Source organism: Caretta caretta, chromosome 1 (assembly GCF_965140235.1).
Source record: "Caretta caretta isolate rCarCar2 chromosome 1, rCarCar1.hap1, whole genome shotgun sequence".
NCBI lineage: Eukaryota > Metazoa > Chordata > Testudines > Cheloniidae > Caretta > Caretta caretta.
In genome coordinates, this window is record NC_134206.1 from 202269810 (window position 1) to 202289820 (window position 20011).

The 20011-nt window shown below is 41.4% G+C and overlaps 1 protein-coding gene across 4 annotated transcripts in view; it reads right to left on the reverse strand.

Moving 5' to 3' along the window:
• ZBTB20 (zinc finger and BTB domain containing 20) overlaps nt 1–20011 on the reverse strand; it is a 626421-nt gene that overhangs the window by 102177 nt on the left and 504233 nt on the right. For all 4 annotated transcript variants that reach the window (XM_048818099.2, XM_048818071.2, XM_048818047.2 and 1 more), the window contains one exon: nt 12018–12159. The gene's annotated coding sequence lies outside the window, so the exon portion shown is untranslated. The remainder of the gene's footprint in view (nt 1–12017; nt 12160–20011) is intronic.

Sequence of the window (20011 nt, forward strand, 5' to 3'; positions counted from 1 at the left end):
CTATCCGTGCATTTCTATTGCACTAATAGTGGTGGTAACTGGGAACCAATAATGCAACAGCTCACTATATGGCACTTGGCTAATTTGTCTATGGGAGAAAATGGGAGAGAGAAAACAGCATTAGTAGATGGTTCTCCTTCCTCACAGTTCTCTTTGCAGTTGGATAACCCAGAGTGCACTGGCTCATAGGCAGCTAGTTTCGTTCTGTGTGCATGTCCTCTGGGCAATCTATTCCAAGGCTGAAACATTATAAAATAGCTGTCCAGATTTTCCCAGAATGCACATTGCAGAATGTGGCTAAACAGCACAGTAGATGTGAATACACAAACAATTTTGACATGTGTGTGTTGTGAAAAAAGTTGCTGTGTAATTACAACTCAACTGGATCAGATGGAAGTGTCATGACCAGGTCACCAAAGCACACCTATACTTGTAGTGTGATTGGGTCCTACAGGTCACATTTTCAAAGGGTCCTCAAACTGGCATGTAAAATTGCAGGTGTCTTCTCCCAGCCATGATTTAGATAACTAAACTTATTTGAAATGAAGTAGCTTGTGTGCACTGAGCAGAGTTTAATCTGCCCCAAAAATCTTGCATTTGCAAAATCACACTGAGGGAGGTATGGGAATTATAGAATTTACTTTTGGAGCTATAACCCTACATTGTATAAACATTAATCTATCCAGCCTTGGGGAATTTTCTTGATTTTAAAGATGAAAGCGAAAATGTTGCCTTTTCTAAGGAGGAAAGGCAAAATGGTTTTTGGAAGTGGTATTCTTCTAAGAACTGTGTTATGGTCTACAATATCTAATAAAAGAGGAGGATATCTCATCAATATAGTTTGAGAGGTGATCAAACCAATGCTATGTGGAGTGTTAATCTCAGAGATTATCTCTTGCCTTCTGCCTTTGTGAAGCACCAAGTTAGCAGTTCGCCAGTTTTGTTATTCCATTTGTTCAGTCTGGCTCTGAAATGTTACAGATATTGTTCCACAACTCTTTAATTGAAGAGTGCATGGAATTCTTGATAAACTTTTGTAGAGGAGTCAAGGCTGTCTGGATCCCCACTCGGGGGGACTTAAAAAACTTATAGCATTGGGCCCAATGTTTGCATAAAGGGTTAACTCAGTAAAATGCAATGCTGCAGTGACTACCATTATCGTATTTATCACAGAATTATTGTGTAGTTTACCACTTAGTTGTCTTGAACTATCACACAGTATTTCCAGGTGAATAAGGGACAGTCCCTGCCTCCCTGCTATTTGTCAGTGTGGACAACACTGATGGAATTGAAAGGCTTACAGTTTCCCATGGCCAAAAACGTAACTCAAACAATCTCATGCAGTTTCAAAACACAGGATGGAGAACCAGGTCATAGCTCTGCAGAAATGCAATTGCTCCACTGAGGCTTTTCCCTCCTCCTCAGGATGGAATGTATTATTGTAGCTCAGAACTACAACTTCATTCTTGGTGGTTGCATTTGTGTCCAAATTTCTCTTTGCTAGCTGCTTAGGCTGGGTGAGAGGGGTATCACCCTGGAGGATCATGCTGTTAGAGGACAAGAGACAGCTCAAAACATTGTTTTTTTTAACCCTTGTCTCATTATCATTCTGCAGTGGTACATATGTAGCACAGATAAGCAGTGAAAAGAGGAGATGAAATGTCCATGATGAAATACAGAGACATTAAAGTAAGGGAAAGCTGCCTTTCTTACTATTGGTTTGAAGTTAGCAGACCTGCTAAAAATTATACAGTGGAAAAACGAACATGTTTTCAACAAAAGGCGACTTGATCCTTTTTTCAGATTGCTCACAGATTGCACAGCACAGGAGAATGCAGGGCCATGAGAACAGGCGAGTTATAAACTGTGTGGCTTTGAGAGCTACACACTGGCTGTTGTTCTGCCAGTACACTGCAACATCTTTCTATTAAGCTATATACCTGAGGGACCATGTCGATACCCTCTGTTCTGTTACAGCACCTGAAACTATCAACGTAGTCACTACTGACCAGTCCATCCCTAAACATAATCCAATGGGGAGGGAAGGGTCTTCTCCGTCAAAGGCCTGAATCTGGAAGGTTGTTTTCTCTTATGGTTGCCAAATCACATGTGTGGCATCCTTCAGGGTGGGGCATAAGCTTCTTTTGTTCCCTTCTGCTGTTAAATGGGGGGCAGCATCAGTAATGTATGTTTAGGAGAAGTGCTGCTGAGTGTTGTTGGGAGCTTTCGAGGACCTTTTTTAGTCGTGTCACCTTATTCAGGATAAATCATGTTTTTATTTATTGTAACAAACCTGTAAGTCACAAGTCACCACAGGTTTATTGCACTTGTGCTTAAGTGGGATAGAACTCAGATACTCCTCTGAAAGCAAAAGACCTTAGCATGTGAGCTAAAAGAGACTTAATTATTTGTAGTCCAGAGCCTATGACATCGTTTACTAGCTGAAGGCAATGAGTAATACGCTGGCTAGTTCATGAAATTATTCTTTGTTAAAAAGCCCAAAGACCTTTGTGCAGGAGTTCCTTAAAATTATCATCTTTTAAAATATAAAACATTATAACACTCACAAGCAAAAGGATGAGAGCACAACAGACTCTCTGAGCCATCCATCATTCTGATGATGCCATACTAAGCTCTGACTTCACGTCTTACACATCTGAAGGACTTTCGCAGCTCTTTACAAGGAAAGACAAAAATCAGGAGCTGCAATAAAGTCACTGCTGTTTAGATCTAAACTCTCCTGCAACAATTTTTCTGGCCTGTCACATCACAAGAGGGGGTATCAATAAACTTTGCAGAGTGAGATTTGCAGTCCCCGTCATTGCATATGTAATATCCTGTCAAAACATTGACTTGCTGACACCCTATCAGGTACAGAGTCTGCTGTTGTCACTCAGTCATGTACAGTATAAAGAAAAGGAGTACTTGTGGCACCTTAGAGACTAACCAATTTATTTGAGCATGAGCTTTCGTGAGCTACAGCTCACTTCATCGGATGCATACTGTGGAAAGTGTAGAAGATCTTATTATATACACACAAAAAGCATGAAAAAATACCTCCTCCCACCCCACTCTCCTGCTGGTAATAGCTTTATCTAAAGTGATCACTCTCCTTACAATGTGTCTGGGAATGAAACAAGGTGGAAACAAGAATGGATTCAGAGTGCTGCACTGCTTGCTGTAATGTGCTGGTTTCCTCTTTTAGATCAGACACAACAAATATCCAAACTCAGGAGGAGCAGGGCCAACCCTCTGTTTACGTACAGTGGCATCAATTAAAAATAACTCCTCTGACTTCAACCGAACTATTCACATGTTTAGGTTTAGGCGCATGCTTAAGTATCTTGCTGAACTGGAGCCTTGATGGCCCTCCCTTGAGCCTCTGGCACTGGCTTCCAGCCTCCTTTTGCATCAGATTCATACACCTCATCCTCAGTTTAAAAGCTCCGCACAGCTCTGGCACTGCCTACATCTTGTCTCTCTTCCCCTACTAATGCCCTCCTTGAAGCCTGCCCTTGTCTCAACTCACTGTGTCTCTTTCTCCAACAAATGATTTTGCACTTTTTTTCATGCCATCATATGCCCTGAATCTATTCCTTTCATCTCCTATTAGTGTACTTTGTTCCTTCAAACTATTAATATATTAATATATTCAAAGCAAGGAAAATATATAGATAGATATCTTTAAGTAAACTAATTCACAGAAGAATCTCTCATGATCTTTTATTATTGTAGCCCTCATCCTTCCCTTCCTCCTCAAATTTGGTTATTACTCTCTGTGCTATGGTACCATTTGGTCTAACTTATGGCCAGCTCCTGAGGAATGCTGAGTACCTACCACTCCTATGAAAGTCAACGCAAGCTGCAGGTGCCCATCACCTCTCTGGACTTCGTCCTTAGACTGTAAGGCCCCTGATTTCAATGGGAGTTAGGCACCTAAATACCTTTGAGGATCTGGGCCTAAGTTCCTTGGGGCATGGAGCTCTTGTTTTTATATGTCTGTTAAGTGTCATGCACATCAAAAACTTTCCAGAAATAATAAATAATATGAAAAACAGTGGACAAAATCAACATGTTGCTCCATCAAGTCAACAGCCTAGTCTCTTATGGTATGTCTACACTGCAATTAGGCCCCCGCAGCTGGCCCACCTCAAAAGGTCCTAGAACTCGGGCTCCTGCCCAAGACTCATGTTCTACCCCACAATTAAATAGCAGTTTAGCCCGAGCCCCATCAGCCTGAGTCAGCTGGCATGGGCCAGCCAGGGGTGCCTAATTGCCATGTAAACACATCCTCAGGGTCTCACCTTGCTGACTTTGGTCTCCCATTGACTTTGATAGTGTAGGAACATGGCCTTATGGAAGACTCCAGCCATGACTGATTGCGCATTGCCTTCTAAGACCATAAGTAGTGGGTGAAAAAAGACATGCAGGATGGGGTAAAGTCCTACTTCCCTCTCCCCACATAACTCACCTGATAAGTAAGCCTGGATGAGGGCTTGCAAACTGCCTGCATACAACAATTGGGAGCTCTGATCTAGGTCTAAGTTCACCTTCATTGCAGAGACAAAGGTTTAAAGAAAACATATGAATGAATAGAGAGTTAAAACTACTAGAGAATGCACCCTGGGATTATCTGTACTATCAAGACAGGAAAACTTTGCAGATGCTACTGTCTCTCTAGAGGAATAAATGCTTGCATTTTAATATTCTCAGCAGCTGGCTCCTGTTGAATGCCATCAGGATGATTCAGCCACCCACCAGGAACACCAGAAGCAGCAAGTGCACACACACACAGAAATCTGCAAAACTTTCTGCTCTCAGTGCCAGGCCCGTTATTCAGGCAGTCTGATCTTCATTAACGATTCATCATTACCTCCAGCAGCAAGTTTAGCCTCATGCCAGGGTGGTGAAATAGAAGAACTAATCCACAGTCTCACAAAGATCCCCATAATCATCCCATCTGCCTCGTGTCTATAGTGCATCCTACAATCCATATTCTCAGCAATTCACTCTGTGGTTATTTCATTTACCTTCAGCTTGGCCACAGACATCACATCACCCCTATCAGCTTGTTTCATCAGACCAATGGTTCGCACTGTCTGGTATCATTCCTCTGCTTCAGTGGTCAACACCTACTATTTCCATTGAAGGTGACAATCCCCAATAATGTACATAGCCAATTACTCAGTTCTACATGGTCTTCCTGAGCCTACTGATGATCTCTTCCAATTTTCTTAACCTCAGTGGCTTTCCAACTGCGGTCTGTGGAGCATTTGCAGGTGGTTTATGGAGCTGCTTCAGTAAGCGATCATGAAGCATCTGCCACTGCTAAAGGAGTAACGCTTCCTGATAGCTGTAGACCGGGCCAGATCACATAGGGATTCTTGGAGGGGTTAATCTCTGGAAAACTCAAAAACAAAACACCCCTTTCTGCCCTTTCTGTGGCAGATTTGCATCTCTCTTTCAACAGGTGCTTCTTTGGTGTAAATTCAGCTATGATCAACTCTGCAGATACTCATAGTGGAGTTTGGACCTAAACTACACCTTCAATACAAAAATTACCATTAATTCAGTACCAAACTATCAACCAAGCTGCACTGTTTTTGTTGCTAGAATTATGACCAATGAACTTTGATGTCACCTGGCTAGAGGCATCAGCTTGCCTTTTGTTTTTGAGAAACAGGTTTACTCCCTCCCTAGACTTGTCCAGTAAACACATTTCAGCCACAACTTCAGCTTATGTTCATAACTTTACATACAATGTTGCTACACACACTTCACCATATTATTGATCAATGAGTTAGTTTTCAAAGGATACCTCACAAGTCATATTTTGCACAAAGATTATTACAATAGCGTGTAGGGTATGAATACAGGGTGCATTCGGTAACAGGGAGGCATCATGCACTTTATGATTACATCAAGGAACTGGGAGTCAGGGTGCCTGGGTTTGGCACTTGACTCTGTCACTGACTCAGTGTGTGACCCGTGGCAACTTCTTTGTGCCTCAGTTTCTGTATCTGGGAATTCCAGTGGGAGCAATGATCCCAACTGTTGTAAAATTGTTTGAGATCCTTATACAAAAGAGACTATATAAGTGTAAAGCATTAATGTGGTCATTAGCCTGAGAATTTGGTCAGCCTGTTGCTGGGATCACATGGTAAAGATTTTACCTTGAACCACATGTAGTTTGTTAACTTTTACGCTTGGTCTACACTACACAGTTAGGTTGATGTAAGGCAGCTTACGTCTACCTAATTATGTCGGTGTACATGCTACAGTCTTGCTCCCGCTGATTTAAGTGCCCTACTACGCTTTCACACCACCTTCATGAGAGGCGCTGGGCTTAAGTAAGTGTAGTTAGGGTGACACAGTGTCGGTGTAGACACTGTGTTACTTACATCAACTATTAGTGCTGGAGCCGTAAAATTCACAAGAAAGCCAAGCAGCTAGAGCCCAGCTTCCCCCTGCTCCCCTGGAGAGCTGGGCGGCTGGACCTCACTCCCAACTGGGAGCCATGAAAGAAGCCTGGGTGGCTGGACCCCGCTACTGGCTGGGAGCCAGGGCAAGAAGCCTGGACAGCTGGACTCTGCTTCTGGCTAGGATCTAGGGTGAGAAGCCTGGGCAACTTGGAGCTGGGGCAAGAAGCCTGGGTGGCTGGACCCCCCTCCGCAGGGGTGAGAAGCCCTGGTGGCTGGACCCCACTCCCAGCAGGGAACAGGGAAGCGAGATGTTCTGGGCAGCTTCCCCCCATTCCCGGAAGGGAACAGGGAGGCAAGAAGCCCCGGGCAGCTTCCCCCAGACCCAGTGGGGAATGGGGAGCTGAGGGGGACAGCCCACCAGGAGCCTGTGAGGCAGCTGGGCTCCAGGGAGCTGCCAGTGGAGCTGAGAGACCAGGCTCTCATCTCCCCACACTGCCCCTCTTAGGTTGGTGAAAGCACTCCAGGTGAGGATGCGCACCACCGACCCAAGGAGGGTAGTGTAGACATGCACCACAGCAGTAATTACTGCGGTGACTGTAAGTCAACCTAATATAGGTCGACTTAAGTTTTTAGTGTGGACATACCCTTAGTTACTAGTAAGTGTTTTATCTTTATTTCTCTTGTCACCATAATGACTTATACTTGTACTCACTTAAAATCTCTCTCTTTGTAGTTAAATAAACTTGTTTTATTCTCTAATCAAAACTAATCCAATGTTGTGTTTAAACTAAATTGTTTGATTTAGTTGGGGTTGGTCCTGCATTGAGCAGGGTGTTGGACTAGATGACCTCCTGAGGGGTCTCTCATTCTATGTTTAGTAACTCCAATTATAGTAGCAAAGTGTTGTACATTGATCCCTTACAGAGGCAATGGACCTATAATATCTGAACTGTCCAGGAGAGGTCTGGACAGTGCAGAACACACATTTGGGGCGAAAATCCAGGACTGGGAGTGTGTTGGGGCTACTCTGCAAGTGGTTACCAAGGCTACTGGAAGCCAGAGTGTGGCTGGTATGTTCCTGATGAGCTGCTGGGGTCAGAGTTGCTGGACCAGGGCTGCAGCTATTCACAGATGCTCAGAGTGCTGCTTGGCTGTTTGTGAGCAACCCAGGTGGGCACTACAGCAGCAAAGCAATGAGAGGCACCCAAGGTTGCAGGGCAGATGGTAACACAACCTGTCACTGGTCTGGATTGCACCTCAGCAGGAGATACTCCCCTTCACCGTGATATTCAGCAGCACAGGAAGTGATGCTATCATATTCCTTACACTCTTCACAATGAATGACCCTCACAATCAGTGTCATTTTCCTAATCCACACTGTTAACCCAAACCAACCTCACATTAACAAGGTTAAAGTAACTACTCCTACCAACTCTTCTTGACATCAAGCTTACTCTGTCAGGTGCACTATTTGATAGTTATTTATGGTAAGTGACCATTCATAGCGACTGGTAAAAATTAATGCTTGAATTTATTTATAAAAATAACTTTTTCCAAACAATAATTTTTAATGGAAATTTTCATTTAATCAAAATTAAAAAGCAACTAATTTTCACATAAAAAATTAACAGAAACAACATAAAACCAAAACCTGACACAAATATTTGTTTTTTAGTTAAACCAAAAAAATTTCAGTGTTCTTTTTCTTGCCAAGAAAAGGAAACATTTCTCGTAATATTTAGATCATTTTCATTTGTTTCAAAAAAATTTGAGGCAAATAGTGACCATTCACCCTCCCCTCACCAGCTCTTCCAGTTAGCTATCTCATTGGACAGTATGTGGAAACACTGGAGCTGTACTTCGTGCAGGTAAAAGTTGGGTTTCAGCACTGGGAATGGATTAAATTGTTCTCTCCTTGTTAGTTTAGGACCCAAGTATATTGATCATTCCTTTTTTTAAATTGTTTTAAGCAGAATGTAAATCCTCACAATGCCAGTGACAGGCAGTAATGGTTTTAGAAATGATTTTCATGTTTTTATCAGTTATACTTTTTGCTCTGAGTCTTTTTTTGCTCACACAATTTCCCTGGGATAGCACTGTTTGAAAGGTGTTGGAGTACAACACTCAGTGATTCATCAATCAACAAGAAAACCCAGATATGAGTTTTTAGCAAGGAATAAGTGTCGTGGAGTTTACTTCCATGGACTTCATTCAAATCAGAGACATGTCAGCCATACAAAGACGGTTTGAAGGGTTGCTTTTTACAGCTTTAAGTGTATTACAAAAGCACGTATCTTCTTAAAAAATCAGACAGATTGGTTCAGATTAGCAGTGTCAGTGTTTAGCTTATAGTACAGTGGTGGGCAACCTGCGGCCCGTCAGGGTAATCCATTGGCGGGCCACCAGACAGTTTGTTTACATTTGCACGGCCACCCGCAGTGCCCAGTGGCCGTGGTTTGCTGTTCCCAGCGAATGGGAGCTGCTGGAAGCGGTGGCCAGCACATCCCTGTGGTCCGCACTGCTTCCTGCAGCTTCCATTGGCCGGGAACAGCGAACTGCGGCCATGGGGAGCTGTGGCAGCCATGTAAATGTAAACACACTGTCTGGCAGCCCGCCAGTGGATTACCCTGACGGGCCATGTGTGGTCCCTGGCTGCAGGTTGCCCCCCACTGCTATAGTAGCTGCTTAGAAATTATTACTTGGTCTCACCCTCTTTATTTTTCTGGTCTGGTTAGGACTCAGGCCTGTGATTTCAAGAGGAAATCTAAGTCCTTCTAAAAAATGCTATTTTTTTCTGAATAGAAGCCAACCCTAGTTCTACCTTGGCTAAATGATCTTATCAAGATTTAAGAAGAGAAGAGTGGTATTACATTACTTTCAGTGTGTGGGGAATTTATTACCTTCACACACAGTACTCTTATAACATTACTGACAGGCGTTATCAAACTTATTTTACAAGTTAATAAAAATACAAGAAAGACATGACTGGGAGTCTGAGAGGCAAAGAGCTAAGTATTCCCATTTCTCTATACTTAACTGCATGAGAAGCAAAGATTAATAACATTTTGCCATTCTACAGCACCTTGTATCTAATGATCTCAAAGCATTGTACAAGCCTTGCTGAAGTAAGCGTCAGAACCCCCTGTGAGGTAGAGAACTATTAGTCCTATTTTATAGTTAAATTAACTCAGACAAAGAGGTGAAATGACTTGCACAAGGTTGCACACTGAATCTGTAGCAGAGTTGGGAATGGAGCCAGATCAGTGACTGAATCCTCTAGCCTAACCACCAGAATATGCTCTCTAAAGGAAAGCCAATATACCATTTCAGTACTACAGCAAGGTATTCACGCCAGAACAAACTTGAAAATCAAAACAACATTTACACATAGACAGATTTAGTTGGAGCACTCACTTCTTTGGTCCCTTTCCTATTAATGAAGATAGATATGTATTAAGAAATGCTTTCTCCCTTCTAACCCAGCTTCACTTTTGTTAGATCCTGAAGGCTAGGACTGTAATCCTGAGCAGTGATGGGCCCAAGTCACAAAACTGAGATCCAAAATTTCCCCAAATTGGCATTTGTGTTCAGGCCACGGGTTGAAAAATGTACGAGTCCCCTACTAATCTGAGCACTAAAGACATCATTTTCAAAAGCGTCTAAGTGACTTAGGAGCCTAAGGGCTGTACTTTTTAAGGTGTACATATATATACACACACACACACACCTTTAAAAATATGGCCCTAAGTCCCTATTAGCCAGGCTGAAATATACATGTAAAGCCACATTCCCTTCATTTTAAAACAACAATTTGACATTTATTGTGCACTGTACCAAATTATAACATTGTCAACTATCTTGCTATATTTTTAACAAAAGTTACTCTGTCTCTCATGCTTTTGTGTTGTACCTTTTGACCACTACTGGCTCATTTCACGTTTCCCCCCTCTTTTTTTGGCCTGTAATAGCTCACGATGTATCTCTTTTCACATTGTTTTCCCTCTCTCTTTCCGATGCTTTTCTCTCCCTCCAACCCCTTATATCCCTTTTCCTTTCCTTCTCTCCAGTGAGACCTCCACCTTTTTCTTTAAATTTTCTCTTTTCCACCTTGCTCACCAGGAAAAAAAAATCTCTTCCAAAGTATGCTGCTTCTCTTTTCTATCCCATCAATCACCTTCCCCTTCTATACCCTTACACCCTCCTCCCCATCCAAAACTTAATTCTACCTATACACTCACCCCCAACCCTTCAATGCACATCTGGCTTCAAAAGTTCAGCAGACATCTAACAGTCAGAGGACCAAGCTAAGGACTATGAGTACCTACATGGGGAACAGATTTCTGACAGCAGAGGGCTCTTTAATCCAGCAGACAAAAGCATAACAAGATTCAGTGAAGCTTGGAAGCTGAAAGTAGACACATTCAGACTAGAAAAAAAGGAGTAAATATTTAACAGGGAGGATAACTAATCATTGGAATATATGATCTAGGGGTGTGGTGGAGTCTCCACTACTTGAAGTTTATACATCTAGATTAGATGTCTTTCTAAGAGATATTCTGTAGCTCAGCCAGAAGATATGGGTCTGAAGCGGGAATCACTGCGTGATGTTCTATGGCCTGTGTCTGCAGGTCAGGTTAGATTGTCATTATACTCCCTTCTAGCCTTAATATCTATGAATATATTTCAATCAATGCCGCAGGGAGAAGCCAAGATACTGCCCAACTTGCTGTCTCTGGATTCTGTTTGGCAGTCTTATCTTTTGAAGCCTCCAGCAAGTAAGTGTTTGATAAACAAAAACCACTCAGCTCCCTTTGACTATTAGGAGCATTCTCCTACTTCTTGGGTATCCTCTCCCACCTCAGAGCCTGCCAGCTGTTGAAAGAGTGGCAGTGATGGGTATCTCCATTGATATACTCCCCTCCACAACCTCCACTTTTGGGTGGTCCTCCCTTGTGCACAGTCCCAGTGCCTGCCATGGCTGCTGCCACTCAGAGCTTTTCCCAAAGAGCCTCAGATTGAAACTGACCCGATTCTTGTCAGCTTCACTAGAGTTCCCACCTGCAGCAACAAAAACTGTGGAGACCGGTCAGTTTTTACCCCTCTGAAGCTTGGAAAAAGGCTGGAAAAGCTTTCAGCAGCAACACAGCTGTAAGACTGCAGACTTATGAAATCGACAGGACTTTGATTTAAACTGAATTTCCATTTGGAAGATTATCTTCATAACCATAAGGGCTAGATTTTTTTAAAACACAGAAATGTAAGAACTGAAGATTTGACAATCACCCAGGTATGTTTTCTACTGGCCCGAGCTGAATGGATTTTTCAAGCCCTGCTTAGACCCGTTCCAAATTTTGGATTTATGGCATTGCTGTAACTTACTATATCATTTATACAGTGCTTTGAGCTTATGAAGCATTAATACTGTTGCCAAGATCTCAACATAATGACTCCACTGCATGGTTAAATAAACACGGAGCTGTGAGTGTGCAAATCACTGTTTAAAACACAAATAGCTTTGGTAACTATTAGCAAATGTGGCAATATAATAGATGACAGTTCATGTGAAAGAGAAACTATATGTAAATAACAACTCACATTTGGAGAGGCAGTGTTTCCTAGTGGTTAGAGCATGGGCCTGTGATCCAGGATTCCCAAGTTATCTTCCCGGCTCTGCCAACGATTTGCTGTATGAATTTAGACAAGTCACTCAAAACTCGCTGTGCCTCAGTTTCCTCATCTGTAAAATGGAGATAATATTTACAAACATCACCTGGGTGTTGTGGAACTTAAATCATTAATGTTTATAAAGCATTTTGTCATCTTTAATTCAAATTATGCTGTAGAAGTGCAGTGTGTTAATGCGAATATTATTGTTTCAATTACATCCTGATTGGATTCCCAAATTTTTTATTTTACTCATCTTTGAAATGCAGCAATCTCCGGATGGGAGATAATGTAAGAACAGTCATACTGGGTCAGACCAATGGTTCATCTAGTTGCCAATGCCAGGTGGTTCAGAGCGAATGAATGGAACAGGTAATCATCAAGTGATCCATCCCCTGTAGCCCATTCCCAGCTTCTGGCAAACAGGGGCTAGGGACACTTCAGAGCATGGTTTTGCATCTGGTGCATCCTGGCTAATAGCCATTGATGGACCTATCCTCTATGACCTTATCTAGTTCTTTTTTGAACCCTCGTATAGTCTTGGCTTTCACAATATCATCTGGCAAAGAGTTCCACAGGTTGACTGCATTGTGTGAAGTACTTCCTTTTGTTTGTTTTAAACCTGCTGCCTATTTCATTTGGTGACCCCTAGTTTTTGTGTTATGAGAAGGAGTAAATAATATTTCCTTATTTACGTTCTCCACACCAGTCATATTTTTATAAACCTCTACCATATCCCCCCGGCAGCTGTTTAACAATACCCAGCAACACTTTTACATCAGTTCACATCAGGAAGTGTAGAAAAATATTGTATCGAATTGTAACTTCTGGGGGAATTTAAGGAGGCAGAATGCAATGACCAGAATTGATATTTAGTCAGGACACAAATGCTAACCACCTGTCTCAATGAGGGCGGAACCTGATGGGGCCGGCGGCAAAGGTAGACAGTCCTAATAGTGAGGGAGGGGACACTCTCTGAGGGACACCAAGTAGCTCCTCTCCTCCGAGGCTCTCTGACACCCATTGGGCAGCTGAGGGGGAAGGGTGCTGCAATGGAGCTGAGAGAGACTCCACATGGTCCCTGTCCAAGTTGAATCCTGGGAGCTGGGGAATGCTGGCCAATTAGTACCAGAGCTTCCTGCTGGTGGGAGGAGTTACCTGGTCTCCCTCAGCAAATGTCCCCTCCCTTGCTGCTGGGACTGCCCCCCCCCTTCACTGCCAGCCCCATCAATTTCCCACGCCCACTGAGGCTTTTGAGACAGGACACAAATGGCCTAGATCTCTATTTTACATTCCATCCAAAAGACAGCACTTCCAACACCAGAGATCACCCCCCCACCATCACGCTGGGGCATTAGTTCAATACTGATCAGACACAACAGTGTCCCCTACTCAGTCACTGACTCCACTTTCTGCAGTGCTCTTGTATGTCATGAAGGTCCTCCAGATCAAATACTGGCCAAGCCTGATTGTGGCTGAAAGGAACAAAACACAAGGATGTGTGGCTGCAAAATGCAGGCTTACGTTTCTCACTATGTGTTTTATTTTCTCCTTATGAATATCTCCTTCAGAAAAAAACAGATAAATAGGCTGGACATTCAACTGTGTTAGCAGGAGAGGCCATGTGATCAATGAGCGCCCATTCCAACCATGCCTTCAGGACACAGATCTCCCACTAACTTCAGTGGGAATTCCATGCATAGAGCAGTTGCAAGATTGGACCCTGAGGGAAAAAGTTATTAGTTACAGAGGGAAAAATTCCATGTACTGTACACCCTTATGGCCCTGCAGCACACAGGCAGCAACAGTACGCAAAATGCGGAGCAGCCTGCTGGCTCATTTCATTAGTGGGGAAGCCTGCAGCTGATCAGCTCGGTTTTCCTCTCTGCAGCTGTACAATGTTGTTGTGGCACTGGGAATTTGCTGTGGCTTCTGAAGATTATGGGGATATGCTTCAGCAAGCCAAAAAGAAAAGTCACAAACAAAATTAAAAGAAAGAAAGAAAGAAAGAAAGAAAGAAAGACAAGAACAGCTGATCTCCTCACTGGAGAAGACTCTGGCACCTTCCTACATACGCACACACCATTTTCTTTGGTATTTCCTGGCCAGAAAAATCATCACACAATTTTTTTATGGGGGAGGGAATAAAAATTGTTTCTCATACTAGTTCTTCAAACTTTATGGGATATGTAGTTGAGATTAACAGGTGAAAGCGTTTAATGATCCATGCTATTCAAGAGAATGCACACAAAATATTCTAGGTAACTAATTTCTTCACTGTTCTCCAGACAGTCAAAACTGTAAAGGCCATCTGACGTAAAATAAGTTTTTGGAAAATGTCATGAGAAATCTTATCCAAATGATCCAGTTCCACTCCCATTGACTCCAGTGGGAACAGGATCAGGAACACACTTTGATGTATTATCTTAAATGCAATGCTATGATTGCAAACTTAACTGCACAAAAGTCTGGAAATTAAATGTTATCTTTTTCAACACAGATGGACTCAAACCACCGAATATGGACCTGGATTCCCTATGATTCCAAATGTTCAGGAGTGTTTGGATCTGAGGTTTTTTTGGGCACCTGCTAGAAGCCTAAGTATTTTCCCAGGCTTATGAAAAGGAAGATATATGAGGTGTTAAGAGGAGAGTGGCATCTGCAATGTGGCAGAATTACAGTGGTTACAGAAACCATTGCATGGATTTGTTGGATTTTTTTAGATTAAAAACTGTAAAGGTAATTACTTTAAGGAAATTAGTTGCTTATAACTTATATTTTTATTAAACAATAAAAATTAAAATAGAAATAGAAAAAAATGTATTTTAGTAATTAATTAGAAGTGTCTTTGGTTGCCCAGTCCTAAAAAAACCCAAAACAATTATTTTTTCATAGAATCATAGACTTTAAGATCAGAAGGGACCATTATGATCATCTAGTTTGACCTCCTGCACAACGCAGGCCACAGAATCTAACCCAACCACTCCTGTAACAAACCCCTAACCTATGTCTGAGCTATGGAAGTCATCAAATCATGGTTTAAAGATAAAATAATATTCACCTCTGAGCTGAGAACAAATGTTAGACACTTCAGCTCTCATTTATTTATTTATTGTGAAAGTGGAAACCCCTGAAAATTGGTGCTTAGGATGAAAATATGATCTCACCCATAACAATAATAAACTCATCTAATAAATAAATGCAAAATAAACGTGACAAAAATAAACCAAAATTGCAAAGCCTGCCCCAATGTGGCAAATACAGAACAGAGGAACTCCATGTTCTGCAAAATGTTAAATGAGTTTATCCTTACTTGTCAGCACTCATTTTCACCAAGAAATTTAACTGGAACATAAGAACAGCCATACTGGATCAGATCAGAGGTCCATCCAGTCCGGTATCCTGTCTACCGACAGTGGCCAATGCCAGGTGCCCCAGCGGGAGGGATAGCTCAGTGGTTTGAGCACTGGCCTGCTAAACCCAGGGTTGTGAGCTCAATCCTTGAGGGGCCATTTAGGGATCTGGGGCAAAAATTGGGGATTGGCCCTGCTTTGAGCAGGGGGTTGGACTAGATGACCTCCTGAGGTCCCTTCCAACCCTGATATTATATGAGTGAACCTAACAGGTGATGATAAGTGATCTCTCTCCTGCCATCCATTTCCACCCTCTGACAAACAGAGGCTAGGACACCATTCCTTACCCATCCTGGCTAATAACCATTAATGGACTTAACCTCCATGAATTGATCTCTGGTATTTGAAGGCAGCAGGGTAACCTATCATACTAAAGAAGAATCAGTGTCTATTGTCAGTAGTCATCCTAAGCACAATCTGGTGCACTATAGATACATGTGTTACACTAACTGATTTCTCATTGGCACTTACCCACCCAAATAATGGTCAGACCCAACTTTTAAAAATCAGATGGGAGCAATCACATTGAACCAAGCACAACCCTGGTGTAATTCCAATGGCTTCAGGTTATACTAATGGAGTTACACTAGTCATAAATTTAGCCTAAGACCACTGCAGCCCTGCACTTTCAAACATCCATCTACTGTCACTTCAGTTTTAATTTTCTGTGACTCCACAATCTCATGATGCACTTGTACATCTACAAAACATTATTTGGATTTACATGAGTGTTACAATTTAATAACTGACTCTGCATATAACCAAATTAAAAAGTTTCAGGGAGAGGTAGTTCTAGGATAAAGAGTTTGAGCAGAGCTCATCATATGGTCAAAGCTTGTAAAAGGTTTTAGAAGTCTTCTACATCATACCGAGAAATGTCTCCAGCTATAATTTGACCCTTTTACTTATTGTCAAGTCAACTAGATTCATGGGTGGCTACGAAAATGATCTTGCAAATAAATATTTGCAGCTCTGACTATTCAGAACATTGGTACGTGCTTAAAGCAACAAGGAACACAATGTACCATGCAGGAACAGTACAAAATTTTTAAATGATCATAACATTTATTTCAAAACCAAATTTCTTCCAAGACAAACCCCAGCTATTCATTCAGCACCACGTACATGCCTAAATACGAAATGTTAAAAGAAAGAGAGAGAAAAAGAAAGAAACATTTAAAATGTCTTAAGTGGTTAAAGACTCTTTTTCATTCATGCTTAGATGACTGCAAAAAAGGGAAACACGTTGTCTTCAAACTGTTGAGACAGATCATGAAATATTTCTCAGAAAATTACCATTGAGGCTGAAAGTGAGAAGATGAAAAATAAGGTTTAAGAATGGAAGAGCCATCTCAATCACTGCTATAGCATCTCTGCTGCAAAGACGGTGTGCTACATATTATACATCTATGTTATTCTGTGCGAAATTATGCATACAAACATTATTTTTCTGTTTCCAGTTATAAGTGTTAGGCCTAATCCTTAAGTCCCAACTCTGTTTTCACTTAGCCCTTACTCGGGCAAACTCTCACTGAGTTCAACAGTGTCAGATTTGGATAAAAAATGAGTAGGGACCTCTGCATTTGGTTCTACATATGTAGGGTAACACTGAAATGCAGCTACCTCTAGGTCTGTAACAAAGTCTGTATTAGTGACATATGTCCGACATACGGGACTTCAGGGCTCATCTGCTGACTCAAATATAAACTAATAATAAAGTGGCCCATTTCTGATATCACAGTCTATGCACACATGTACCATCTATCCAAAATATAGCATACTAACTGTATATACAAAATACAAATGTTCCTTCCACTTGAAGAGGGCAACCAGTCAGCGCACAGCAGGTTGTAGAGCAGTGTGGGGAGGAGAAATTTTGGCCCTTGGAAAGCAAGGCTAAACGTCCACTTCTTATAAAGACTGCTACGAGTTCTTTAATGAGTCTATAAACCAGACAGAACCTGGTTTTTGAAGTCTCCTCAAGTAAAGACATAAATACATTGAGTTTCAGAAAACTGTAACAATAATCTCCTCACAAGTGATTTATTGTTAAAACCAGCACAAGTGGGGAACGCTTAGCTAAAAGGTAGGTCCCTACAATAAATGCTGTTTCCATAAGGACTGTTTATATGATCATACACCTCTGATTCCCAGTTGCTGTCTTCCCCTCCCCCTCAATGCTCTGTTACAGGCAACTTCCATTGTAACATACACACCCTAGGTCTGATTTGTATCCTGTACTTTATTCTGTATTTCCTATGCAAGCTAGTTTTGTTTCCTAACAGCCTCTTTCTGAACTTCCACTGTTGCTCATATGGACGCACAAAAGCTTAGCCTACAGTTTATGATCCATGAAGCTTTCAAATGCAATAAATAAAAGATGTTAAATAAATAAATAAATAAATAAATAAATAGTTTACTGAAGTGAAACTAGCAGCATAGATCTGAATCAGCAACCAATGGCCCAGTGTTTCTCTCCCTTACACCAAGACAGGTGCTTCCTAACTTATCCCACTAAAGTAGAAAAGAAAGAGGTATATATATAAAAAAAGTGTGCACACATGTATGAGGAATAGTAAGGGAGAGAAAAGGGGTAAATGATCGAAATAAAACCAAAAGAGGTATTTTTAAAAAAAATCTACAGTGAAGTTTAATTTTGGCAGAGGAGTATAATCAGCCTTTGGAAATAATTAAAGCTTTGTCTTTAAATAAAGCATCAGAACAAAAAGCTGAGAAAATGAACGGAAAACATACACACAGTCACACAAAAACTGGGGAATAAGGGAGAAGGAAATGAAAGAAAAAGAAAACAAACAGAATCCTAACAGACCCATTCTGCAAAAGGGAGTCCAAATAAGGAGTCATATGATATCTGATAGTGCAGGACACGTCGCCAGGAGCTGGAGCAGATTGCCTGCAGGAAGAAAGAGCCAGTGTGTTCCTGCTCAAAGAGCTTTTCTTTCCTTGTTTTCTATCCCCCCCCTCCTCTTTTCTCTTCTACTGTGAATGTGTTACTCTTAGGTCAGGTCCATGAAGAATCCCAGAAAGACAGCTATCGTCATTCACTGTACTTCTGGAAATGGAGATAGCCGGTGGAAGATGCCTTCTAGTTGCAACTGAGGGGGACTTATGTAGATTACAGTACTGCGTACCCTGCTCCTTCTATCACCACCTCCAGGGTTGCAGTCACAAAATGCTCATGTAGCATGTTATAGAAAAAGAAAAGAAAAAATATTCGGGAAGGAGGAGTAATGAGATCTCTTCTTCTATGGAAAACTTCAAAGGCCGAGTTCCTTCTCAGCATGTTTGTATTTACTTTTCTAGGTAATTTTTTTTTGTGGGGGAGGAGGGAGGGAGAGACGAAATCACAGAAAACATTAAAACAATGACAGGTTTCAGAGTAACAGCCGTGTTAGTCTGTATTCGCAAAAAGAAAAGGAGTACTTGTGGCACCTCAGAGACTAACAAATTTATTACAGCATAAGCTTTCGTGAGCTACAGAAGAAGTGAGCTGTAGCTCACGAAAGCTTATGCTCTAATAAATTTGTTAGTCTCTAAGGTGCCACAAGTACTCCTTTTCTTTTTATTAAAACAGTGAAAAGTCAGAAGCTGGGAAAAGTCTCCAGAATACTGACAGAAATGAGGGCTTAAAAAAAACCAACACCACAGAACAGAAAGGAATTTTTGACATTTCTAATTGTCTGTCAACAGGCCACTGAACTTCTTGCAGTGTCCACCAACTTCTCATTACTCTGGCATTTCACACGCAACTATGGAGTCCATGAGGCACTTCAGACCAGGCTCTGCCCACTGTTACACCAGTGTAAATCCAGAGTAACTCCACTGACTGCAAGAAGTTATTCTGAACTTAAAGCATTGTAACTTAGAGAAGAATTTGTCCCTTTCATCTTCTGTAAACACATTAATTCTGAATATGCACCTATTAAATGCACGGGATTGCCAAAAAAGAATGTAGTATAAATGTATGCAGTACATATGTAGCTACAAAAGATCACTTCCTGGAAGAGAGGCATGCAGCATGAATAAAAGAAAAAATTAATATTAATGATATTTTGTATCCAGAAAGAATTGTTAGAACTGCCTTTGATCTAGTTCTATACATTGTGTATTTATGATTTTTTGGGTGTGTATATATTGTTTTCTTCCTTGCTTCCTGTATGATTGATAAATAATGTAGTTTTTGGGTCTGAAATTTGACAAAGCAAGGAAAATATAAACCAATAAAAGAAGGAAGAAAGAGTTTAGCTTAAAAAGCATTTCCTTGAGCTTGCGAATTTGCAGCGGTCTGTGTACTCAAACATCTGAACAAATGTACATGAGGCATGGGATTTAGTGTATTTTGTATACTATGCATGCATACATTTCATATACAAGCATCTCCTTTACCACAACTGTACTATTAGTTTGTATATTATATGTGTGATAGCCTATGTCTATTACATGTACAAGTGCACATAAGAATATGCACATGACACAAAATGCACATACATA